Here is a 10733-nt window from a genome sequence, read left to right on the forward strand (position 1 = left end):
AGGGCAGAGTCCAATGTATCCCCAAAGTTATAACCTTCCTGTCTTATGAAGAACTTCTGGGCATCATCCTGGTCTCTTTTGCCCTCCTCTTCTTCCTAACTACAGGCCTTGTTTTAATCATCTTCGTTAAATACCGAGAAACTCCCATTGTCAAAGCCAACAACCGGGACCTCTCCTACATCCTCCTGGTCTCCCTCCTGCTTTGCTTCTTGTCTCCACTTCTCTTCATTGGTCAACCAAGGAAAGCCACCTGCCTTCTCCGACAAACAGTCTTCAGCATCACCTTCTCAGTGGCCGTTTCTTCTCTCTTGGCCAAAACCATCACGGTGGTGCTGGCCTTCCTGGCCACAAAACCAGGAAACCAAGCGAAGAGATGGTTGGGGAAGAGCTTGGCCAACTCCATCATCCTTTCTTCTTCTGCTGTCCAAATTATCATCTGCTCCATCTGGCTGGGAGTTTCTGCCCCCTTCCCTGACTCTGACCTCCACTCCCAGCCTGGAGAGATCATCCTGCAATGCAACGAAGGGGCCGTTGTCATGTTCTACGTCACCCTCAGCTACATGGGCTTCCTGGCTGCCATCTGCTTCACGGTGGCTTTCCTGGCCAGGAACCTGCCTGGGGCCTTCAACGAAGCCAAGCTGATCACCTTCAGCATGCTGGTCTTCTGCAGTGTCTGGGTGACTTTTGTGCCCACCTACCTGAGCACCAAAGGGAAATACATGGTGGCTGTGCAGGTCTTCTCCATCGTGGCCTCCAGTGCTGGTCTGCTGGGCTGCATCTTCATCCCCAAGTGCTACATTATCCTTCTGAGGCCAGACCTCAACACAAAGGAGCATCTTACAGCCAGAATCAATGTGAAAACATGAGACGTAATGTATTAGAATATTTAAAGAATGGTAAAAATTCCTTTTATTTGAAAGAAGGCAGTAATTATCCCCACTTAAATAGTATGTTTTGAAATGGGAAATGGTTGAATGACTGGAATTATTGCATTATTCATCCCAATAAATCTAGCTAAAGAGAAATCTGTGAAAGTAATTCAGAGGAATTTAATATTTTGCAGCTTCCAAGAACATCTTATAATTTGTGCAAAATTATTGGGCTCCTGGGGGGGCCAAGATGGGAGGGGCTGGGGAAGGGGCTCCGGCTGAGAGGACGAGGGCCCAGAAAGCGAAAGCGATGAAAGAAAGAGAAGTAGGAAGGAGAGAAAAATGAGAGGGGGAGGAGCAGACTCCCCCTTCTTAACAGGCTTCCAGAGGTCCGCCGAGCAAGGCTGTGGGGGGGGGGGGATTGGGGCCTTTCCAAGGCGTGAGGTTCCCTCTGGAGTGCAACTGAAGCCAAAGTGGCCCAGAAAAGCCGTGACGTCAGTCGAGCAGCTCCGCTTGGTCTTCCCCCAAGGGGATGGGGCCCTTCTTGCAGGGGCTGCGGAAACGCCCCTCCCTCCTTTCTTGCCCCCACGGCTGCACTCCCTTGGCTGCCCTCTGCGGCTCCCTCCGGAGCGAGAGTCGGTCTTCCGTGTCCCCTGCGGCTCTCCTGGGCCCCCATCTTCCCCCGCGGGGAGTCCAGCCCGTCTCTGCCACTCAAGGCGTTTCCATCGATTCTTCTGCGCTGCGCTTGAAGGCGGTCAGGTCTGACTCGGCGGTTGCTCCTGGGCGCTTCCTACCCAGGCAGAGCCAGACCTCCCGGGAAGCCATGGCGCCCTGCCTGGAGCTTGAGGAGGGGGGCTGCTCACTCTCCGTGCATGGAGGCTGCCTGAGGTGGCCCAGTGGTCCAAGCAGCAGCCTAGGAACGGAGAGATTCTGGGTTCGAATCCCACCAGCTGGGGGGGCTCTGAGCCAATCACTGATCCCAGAGATTAACCGTCCGCCTTTGCCCCCCTGCGATCAAGACACAACCCTCCCCACTAATGGACTAGCAAGAATAATGGGTGAATCCCACCATCTTCCCTTCTCTGGATCTTCCCAATCCCGGACTGAAGGTTTCCCTCTGAGAGGGGAAGAAGAAGGGCGGAAGGTGCCACCCAGGCGGGGCTTCCTTTGCCACCATGCAGGTGAGGAGCCACACCAGCCACACACACACACCCCTTCACGCTCTGGCACCGCGCTGCCCAACCCCGCCCCCCAGCTGCTCTCGGGAGAGGAGCCGCAGTAGGCAGCCTCCACCTGTGTGGCCCCTTATTTCTACTTCTGTGCCTGTTTACCGAGGTCTTCGTGGTTTAATCACATTGTTAAAGCTTTTTTTTTAAAGGCAGGAATCGTGGAGAAAATGCGGGGGGGGGGGGCAATGGATTGGCGGCGGGGGGCGGCGTGTCCTCCGCGGGTGAGAGGTTGGAGGGGCGACCGCAGGGAGGGCTGCGTGCTCAGGCTCCTCTCCGCAGAGGGCCGGGGGTTTGAGCAGTGCGGGGCCAGGGCTTGAAAGTCGGGGGAGGGGGGGCTGGGCGCAAGGGAGCGGGGCAGGCCAGGGGAAGGACGCGAGGGGGCGTTTGGGGCAGGCGAGGGGGGAGCAGGGAGGCGGCGGGTCCGGGGGAGAGGAAGGGGCCGCGGCCGGAGGAAGCAGCGGCTGCAGAGTTGAAGGGGCCGAAGAATCGCGGAGATTCTCCCGCGCCTGGAGCGTCTCCGGTGCTAAGCAGGGATGCGGAAGGTCTCGCCTGGATGGGCGCCCAGGGCGGGTGTTGCGGAGGAGCCAAAGAGCCGGGAAGGCCTCCCCTCCCTCTTCCCTCCCCCGAAGGAGCAGCAGGAGAGGCTCACCTGCTCCTTTGCTCACCTGCCCACAAGCGCCGCTCCTCCTTTCCCTTCGCTCTGCCCGACGGTCCCCAAACCCTCCCCAAGGGGGCGCTCTTCCCCTCCCCTCCGGCCCAAGGTTTCAGCCCCCCCCCCAAGGCTCCTCCACCGCCCCCGCCGAAAGACTCCGCAGCCCCGGAGAGTCACAGGAGCCTCTTCCTTCCTCCGCTCCGACGCCTCCGAGTGGCTCTGCCGCTGTGTCCCTTTCTCTGCAACTGGGGCTGGGATCTCCAGCTTCCCGGGGCTGAGTGAGGCTCCCGGGGAGTTTGGCTGGCTGGGTTTGCGTAAGGGCTGCGTAATAAGAGGAGTCACAAATAGTTCCGGAGACTTTGGGGCAGCTGATGGGGAGGAAACCAGCATGGAAGGAAATGATGGGGGGGGGGATTGTGGGGTGGGGGTGGGGGGGGGGAGAGAAATGAATAAATGCCCAGAAGTTTCTCGTTGATTTGAGTTCAAGGTCTGAGTCGGTCAGGCTGAGACTTCTCCAGTTCAACCAGTTCAACCAGTTCAGCCCAGCCAACCAGTCCAACTCAACCACCAAGGCAGAATCCCTGGGAGCGCCCATCATCCCTGGCCAGAGCGGGAGGGACGGCCAGACTGAGAAGGCGGAGAGGAGGCAGGAAGAGCTCCTGGGACGGGGGAGCTGAAGGGCCGCCACGAAGGGCTGCTCGGCGCCTTCCCAGCTTCCTTCGCGCCCTTCAGCTCGGCTGGCGGAGGCCCCGAACGGCGCCTGGGAGTCCAAAGAGCGGGAGGGCTGGAGCTCTCGGGGGCTGCGGAGGGAGCCTCGGTGGGGCTGGACGCTTTTGGCCAATGGGGAGGAAGAGCGCCCCCTGTGGGAAGGGCGGGGCAGCGATCTGGCTAGACTAGCGGTGGTACGTGGGTGGGTGGGTGGCGGAGCTGTCCTAATAGGGGCTCACCCGGGAACTGGGGGGGCAGAGCGAAGGGGAAGGAGGAGCTGGGATTTTGAGGAGGGGGCTGCTTTCCTTGGGGGGAAACAGGCTTCCCTGCTGGTTGGTTGGCTTTTCCGCAGCGATGGCTGTGGTCGCCCATCCAGAGGAGACCCTCCGCATCCCTGCTTAGCACCAGAGACCATCCAGGCAGCTGCGCCTCCCGGCTCCCCTCTCACCTTGCCCCATTGCCCGAGTGTGGGAGGCTGGACTCTAGAATCTCCTTAGCGTGGAGAAGAAATCACAATCTGTCTCTTAGAAGTTTAGAGCTCTTTCTGAGCTCACCTGCTTCTCTTTCCCTTCCACCTGAAGTTGGGCTGGGAGGGGGAGAAGAGAGAACCCTGAGAGCCTGGACAGAAGCATCAGTTCCTCTCCATTCTCTCCCAGGCATTTGGGAGGGGGCCTCAACCAGGGTCCCCATGCAGCCAGGCTGGGCTGCCCCAATTGAGGTGCCCTTCAAACAGGCAGGAGGTCCTGAGTCCAGACTGGGATGGAAGCCCCGAAGTTGCCGTTGACCTGGGAGCCTCTGGATGGAGCTTGGCGCTGGGTCCTCTGGAAATTGGCCGCCCTCTTCGGGTCTCTCGGTTGTCCTCAGTAAGAAACTTTGGGGGGAGGCTGGGTATCATCCTCCTTCGGGTGTATGTTTCTTAGGCTTCGCATTTGCATTTTGGTTTAATTTGCTTGAATTAATAATAAAGCTTAAAGCTTAAAACTGTCAGGAAATTTCTCCTTATTTGTAGGTTGGATCTCTCTTCGCTGGGCTTCCTCCCGTTGCTTCTCTTCCTGCCTTCAGGGGCTCCGGAGGATGAATGGATCCCTCTTCTCCGTGAGAGCCACCCAAGTATTGGGCGATGCTGTCCCATCCCCTGCAGCCCTTCCCTTCCTTGGACTGGACATTCCCCCCCCCCCCGTCCCTTCATCTGTCATCCACTGCTTCAGCCTCCGGACCCCCCACCCTCTTTCTCGCTCTGCTCTGCCCACGGAGGGAGTCGCCCTGAGCGGTGGAGGCTGAGGGGTTTTGGGGTTGGGGGAGCTGACAGAGGACCCCCCAAAGCTGCTCTGACTTTAAAGCCTGTTTTCAGGATCCCTCTGTGTTCTTTCGGGGGCAAAGGAAGGCTTGCCAGAAGGGCTTCTGGAAGGGCCGAAGGTTCCTTCCGAGGGATCGAGGGACGGGCAGCTCCGGGACTCTCGAACCCAACACTCGCCTCTCCGAACTGCCTGCAGCCCCCGGCGGACCCAGCGCCCTTCTGCCCCATCCCGGCGCAGCGCAACCTGGAAGGGCGAGAAATCCAAGGGGCTCCCAGAAAGGCCAGGTCTGGAGCCTGGAGTGGCCGATCCACCGTCTAGCCCTGAGGCGCCGAGTGAGGCTCCCTCTCCGCGTAAAGGTCCCGCGTGGGCTCAAGCCCCCCTTAGGCAGCCTGCTCGCTCGCCCGCCCGCAGTGGGTGCCCGGCCCCTCCCCCCCCCCGGGCCACAGCAGACCTGGCCTTGGAGGGAAGAAGCGTGGACCGCCCGCGGTACCCATCCCGATCCTGCAGCCGGCCTGGGAGGAAGGCAGTCCAGCCCCTCCTCCCCCCTCTCCCCCCCCCCGCTTTCCCTCTTCAGCTCTTCTCTCGCCCTCTGCGCTCCTTCTGCCCCGCAGCTGCTGGCTGAGAAGCGAATGGAGGGAGGGGCGAGGGGAGCTGTGCCCAAGGCCAGAAAACCCGCTTTCTCCCTTTCCCCCTCTGCCTTTGTCAACGGAGGCTGGGCTGAGTCCCGGGGGCTCCCGAACCTCCCCCCCCCAGCCCGACTTTGGGTCGGATTTATTGGGAAGTTGCAGGTGGGGGAGGGGTGATTGGGACAACTCGGCCCTTCTTCAGTCCCACAGCTGTAGGCAGCAACATCTGGAGAAGGAGGGGCTTCCTCTGCCTTGGGGGAGGAGGGGGGGCGGCAAAATCCGCCTTTTGTTTGAGTTGATGCGACCCGGTTCATCCCCGCTGGACCTTCCGGCTCTGGGAACTCCAGGCGCCCCTTCACTCCCAGGAGACCCTCCCTTCCTCGGTCAAACCTCTCAGGCTGGCCGTCCCGCTGGATCCCTTCCTCTTCAACTGCGGCAGGGACCTCGATGTGGCCTAGGATGATTGACAGCCCTGGGTATTTTGGGTTCGTTTTGAGGTTGACTGGCTGGGTGGGCTTTGCTCTGCTGTGTAAGAGCTGCATCATAAGAAAACGTCACAAATACGTCGCGGGCACCTGCTGGCAGGTGAGGATGGAGGAAAAGTCCACGGACCGGAAAGACGGGAGGGAGGGAGGGAGGGAGGGGAATCAACAAATGCCCAGAAGCCCAGACAGCCGCAGGGGGTCCCTTCTGAAGAAGGCGGCCTTCGGATTGCTTTGATCTCGGGAGTTTTGAGCAGGTCAGGCTGATTCTTCTTCAGTTATTTGTAACTTGCATAACCACCCAAAGACAAGGAAAGATGATGGGGGGGGGGGGTTCCCCTTCCCTTCTCCTCCCCCTCCCCCTCCTCTTACAATCCCTCTTTCCCTCCCCGTTTCCTGTCAACTCACACAAACTTCATGCAAATCCCTCATTCTCCAGGGGGGCCTGGATGAGGCCGTTGGACAGGAGATTCGAGAGAAATGCCACCTTCTCTTTGTTGATTTAGTGGAGAGAGGTGGACACTCAACCTAGTCTCAGACACACATGGATGGATGGATGGATGGATGGATGGATGGATGGATGGATGGATAGATAGATAAGTGAATGGATGGATGGGTGAATGGATGGATGGATGGATAAGTGAATGGATGGATGGGTGAATGGATGGATGGATGGATGGATGGATGGATGGATGGATGGATGGATGGATGGATAGATAAGTGAATGGATGGATGGGTGGATGGATGGATAGATAAGTGAATGGATGGATGGGTGAATGGATGGATGTATGGATAGATAAGTGAATGGATGGATGGGTGAATGGATGGATGGATGGATGGATGGATGGATGGATGGATGGATGGATAGATAAGTGAATGGATGGATGGGTGAATGGATGGATGGATGGATGAACAGATGGGTAGTAAGGCTCTCTCCATGACCCCCTCTCGCCTTGCCCAAACTTACAGCTGTGGCTTCTGCCCTTTGCCTGTCCCACTGCCTTGCACTTCTGTTCAATCTCCTGTCCAAGGGCCTCATCAAGGCCACCCTGGAGAATTAGGGATTTGTATTGAAGGAGGGGGGTCTGGGAGGATTGTATAGGAAACATCCTGATTGGCAGAAGCTGTTGATCCCTCGATCCCCAAGGGAGGCATTGCAGTCGGAGATGAAAGGAAGAACCAGAAATCCACAAACGGAGTAGATCCTCGATGGAAGGAGGGACTCGGAATCCCTGGGTGGCTTTGAAGGACCCGGATGGTCTTATCCGTCCTTTGATGCTCAGAGGAAGCTTAAAGGGCTTCACTGACCGGGATTTCCTCCTCTGCTGGGCAGCTGCAGCCTTCCGCATGGGGAGTTTCCAGGAAAAGTTCCCTTGTTGAGTCAGGGAAGCCAAATAAAGCTCCATACAATGGAATATGGGGGGGGGGGAAAGACGTAGGAAACCAGTCAAATTGCTTTAGCCCAAAGGCGAAGAACGCGACATTCTAAACCAGCCGTTGCCCACTGAGTGACCCCATTGCTGGAGAGACTCGAGAGCCCATCAGCCCCTCCGGCTCTTCTTCTTCCACGCTGCAACTCAACGCCAGTCTCTGCAGTGGAGACCGACCGTGGCTGGGCGGATCTGGAGGCTTCCTCGGGGGGTTTCGGTTGCGGGTGGGGAAGCCCAGGGGGCTGGAGGGCGAGGGGGCTGCCGCGGGCGCCCCTCTTGCTCCTGGGGGCTGGGGGCCTCCCTGTGGGGGGGGGGGCAGCTAGGAGGACCTGCCACCTGGAGGGGAGGGGCAGCCGCGTCCTGGGCTGGGTCTCCCCCCCTCTAAGCAACCTGCCCAGGAGGGGAAATCCGCCTTCCTCTGCGACCCCTGGAAAGCCCGGGCAAGAGAGGGCGGGAGGGGGGCTCTTTGGGCAGCGGAAACCCGGCTTCCACTTCGGCCTCCTCGGCAACCGGCCGGCCTTCCAGTTGCGAGGGGCTGGCAGCAGGGACGGCGGCGGAGGCGGGGAAGGGGCTGTGGCAGGAGGGGGGGCAGGCCAGGCGCGGCTGGTGGGGGCTGCCTCGTCCGGGCGGGGGCCAAGAGGAAGGCGGGCGGCGGCTTCCCCTCCCCTCCCCCTGGGTCTTCTCCATTGTGGGGGGGCCTTTCTTCCCCGCTGGGTCCTGAGCGGGCTGATTGCGAGAGCGACTCGGGGCACCCGAGCATGTGCAGAGCGCCAGGTGCGGCCCCGAGAGCTTTCCCTGCCCCGGAGGAGCCTGGCCGGGAGCTCCGCAGCCCCTCCGGAGAAGTTGGGCGGGGGGCTTGCCTAGCCTTGGCCCCGGCCCTCCAGCCCCTGCACAGCCCCCGGCGCTCAGGCTCCGCTGGAGGGACTCCGTGGCCAACCGGGGCTCCGAGGAGGGCTCTCTCTCTGCCGAGCCCTGGAGGCGCAGGGGGGGGGGGGGCAGGCGGGGCAGCAGCGGGACGCTTGGCCTGGGGGGTGGGGGGGGGCTGCATTGGTATTCTCTCTCTCTCTCTCTCTCTCTCTCTCTTCCCCCTTTCCTTTCGCTTCTCTCTCCCTGAGGGTCCTTTATTAAGGGGGGGGGACTTTCCTTCCATTCTGTGCCAGCTCCCCCCTCCTGCTTTGCGATTGTCTTTTTGGTGGTGACAGAGAAATCCCTCTTCAAACTTCTCATTCCCGTCTTTTCTTTCTTTTTTTCCGAAAGTAAGGGGCGGGGGTGGGGGGGAGAAAGCCTGCGAGCGGCGCTCAGTCCGGGATCGAACTCAAAGGCAGCCGGGTTAGAAGGGAGGCGGATTCCCAACCCCCGAGGGCAGAAGGTGCGAATCCTGCAGGAATGGCTAGCCAATGGCCGGGCGGGCGGGGTGGGAGCGGAATCTACTGGATCTCTGAATTGGCTTCTGTCGGAGGGTGGGTTGCGCGGAGAAGTCCAGGGACATCGCAGCGGCTCCTGGGCCTTGGAAACCCGGAGGGGGCTTCGCTGAAGGAAGGGGCTGCTTCTCCCCCCCCTCCGCCTCTATCATTCCATGTGGGGGGGGGAGGAGGAGCAGAGAAAAAAAGGCTGGCTAGGCGAGGCAAAAGAAGAAAACAGCAGCTGTCAGGCGGGGGGGGGGGCTTATTGGGAGGGGGGCTGGAGGGAAGGAGGATCCTTCTGGATTAGGAGGGATCCCTGCAGATCCTCTCCGCCTGCTCCTGGTTTAGCTGAGGGCTTTCCTGTCTTCCGTTCAGATTGGAGGGTGTCTCTCTGTTGCCCCCAAGTCTCTCCCCCCTCTGCCTCTCCCCCCTCCTCATCCAGGCAGCAACTCAGAATCTTCGCCTTCAATGAATGGGGCTGGGGGAGAAAGGGAGGAGGGAGGAGGGGGGTGTCCTGGCCAGATGCTTCCAACCCCAGAGGAGGAATCGGAGGTTCTGAATTGGGGGGAAGAAGCCTTTTTCTTGGACTTTGGACTTTTCAGCTATTCCACTCCACTCCTTTCCTTTTCTTCCCCCTTCTTTTCTTTTCCCCTTTATTCCACTCTTCTCCTTCTCCTTTCTTTCCCTTTCCCTTTCCCATTTCTTTCCTACCTTTATTTTCTATTTTGTGCCATGATAATTTTAATAAAAAAATAATAATAAAAAGGAACATTTTGTTTTAGGAGCGCTTCTTGTTCCACAGCTGGAATATGCACATTTCTGGGGGGGGGGGACTCATCACAAAACACAATTTCTGTGTAAAGTGTGATAGTTTGTTTTTGAGCTCTCTGTGACAGACATTTTGTGTGAAGTCCAGCTGCTTTTGCGTTGTGTCTGAGTCAGTTGTGTAGCTTTTGTGTTATTTTTGTGTAAAATGTGATAGTGGGTTTTCCTGGTCACATGACCACGAAGCCACAGCCACCCAGTCACATGACCACGAAGCCACGGCCACCAAGCCACGCCCACGGAACCGTTAGGGAAAATTTTTGAATTTCACCACTGCCTTCACCCTCCTCCTGGGGAGAGTCTCAGGCTCCCCTTTCTCTGGACATCTTCTCCAGCCCTTCACAGACAAGACAAGCTGGGAAGAGGAGCAGAGAAATGCTTTAGGTAGAAATTGTGGAGTTGAAAATTAAAGGGCCTGAAAACTGCTATTTTCTTTCTCTGGTTGAGGAAAGAAAAAAAAATATACAGTTGAAATTTCTTTACACACTTAATTTTTTTATTTACTTTGTATTATTATTTTAGTGTAAAGTGCATACCAAAATTTAAACAATCCCAAACTGAAATCCCAGACAGCTGTCCTGCTGAATTCTTTCTGCAAAGGAAGTTTTATCAGGAAATCAAGAAAGAATTATATAAGATTTCCCTCCCCAGCTGAGAGACAGTCAAACATGTCATATTTCACATCATTCCGACATTCTCATGGAGAGGATCAGGCAACCAGGCTGGTGCTTGGTTCCCACAGCTTCCTCCTGGCCTCTTTTCCTGCTCTCTCTCTCTCACAAACACACTTTTAGCTGCTGTCAGTAGGAACAAGTGCCACATTATTTTCTATAAGTGTCACATAAAGTAGCTGGCAAATTCCTCTGAATAACTCTCAGCGTTCTCTTTAGCAAGATTTATTGAAAGGGGAGGGAACAACAAGAATTCCAGTCATTCAAAAATTTCCATTGTGGAACATATAGATATGATTTTCTTTGACTTCTGCATACTATATAAGGACTTAATATCTCCTTTCAAATAAAAGAAAATGTAATAATTCTTCCAATATCATATTTGTGTTATGTCTCCTGCTTTTACATTTGTTCTGGCTGTGAGCTGCTCCTTTGTGTTCAGGTCTGGCCTCAGAAGGATAATGTAGCACTTGGGGATGAAGATGCAGCCCAGCAGACCAGCACTGGAGGCCAGGATGGAGAAGACCTGCACAGCCACCA

The sequence above is a fragment of the Pituophis catenifer genome, unplaced genomic scaffold, assembly GCF_029215685.1.
Source record: "Pituophis catenifer annectens isolate HBS135680 unplaced genomic scaffold, rPitCat1.0.hap2 SCAF_30, whole genome shotgun sequence".
Taxonomy (NCBI): domain Eukaryota; kingdom Metazoa; phylum Chordata; class Lepidosauria; order Squamata; family Colubridae; genus Pituophis; species Pituophis catenifer.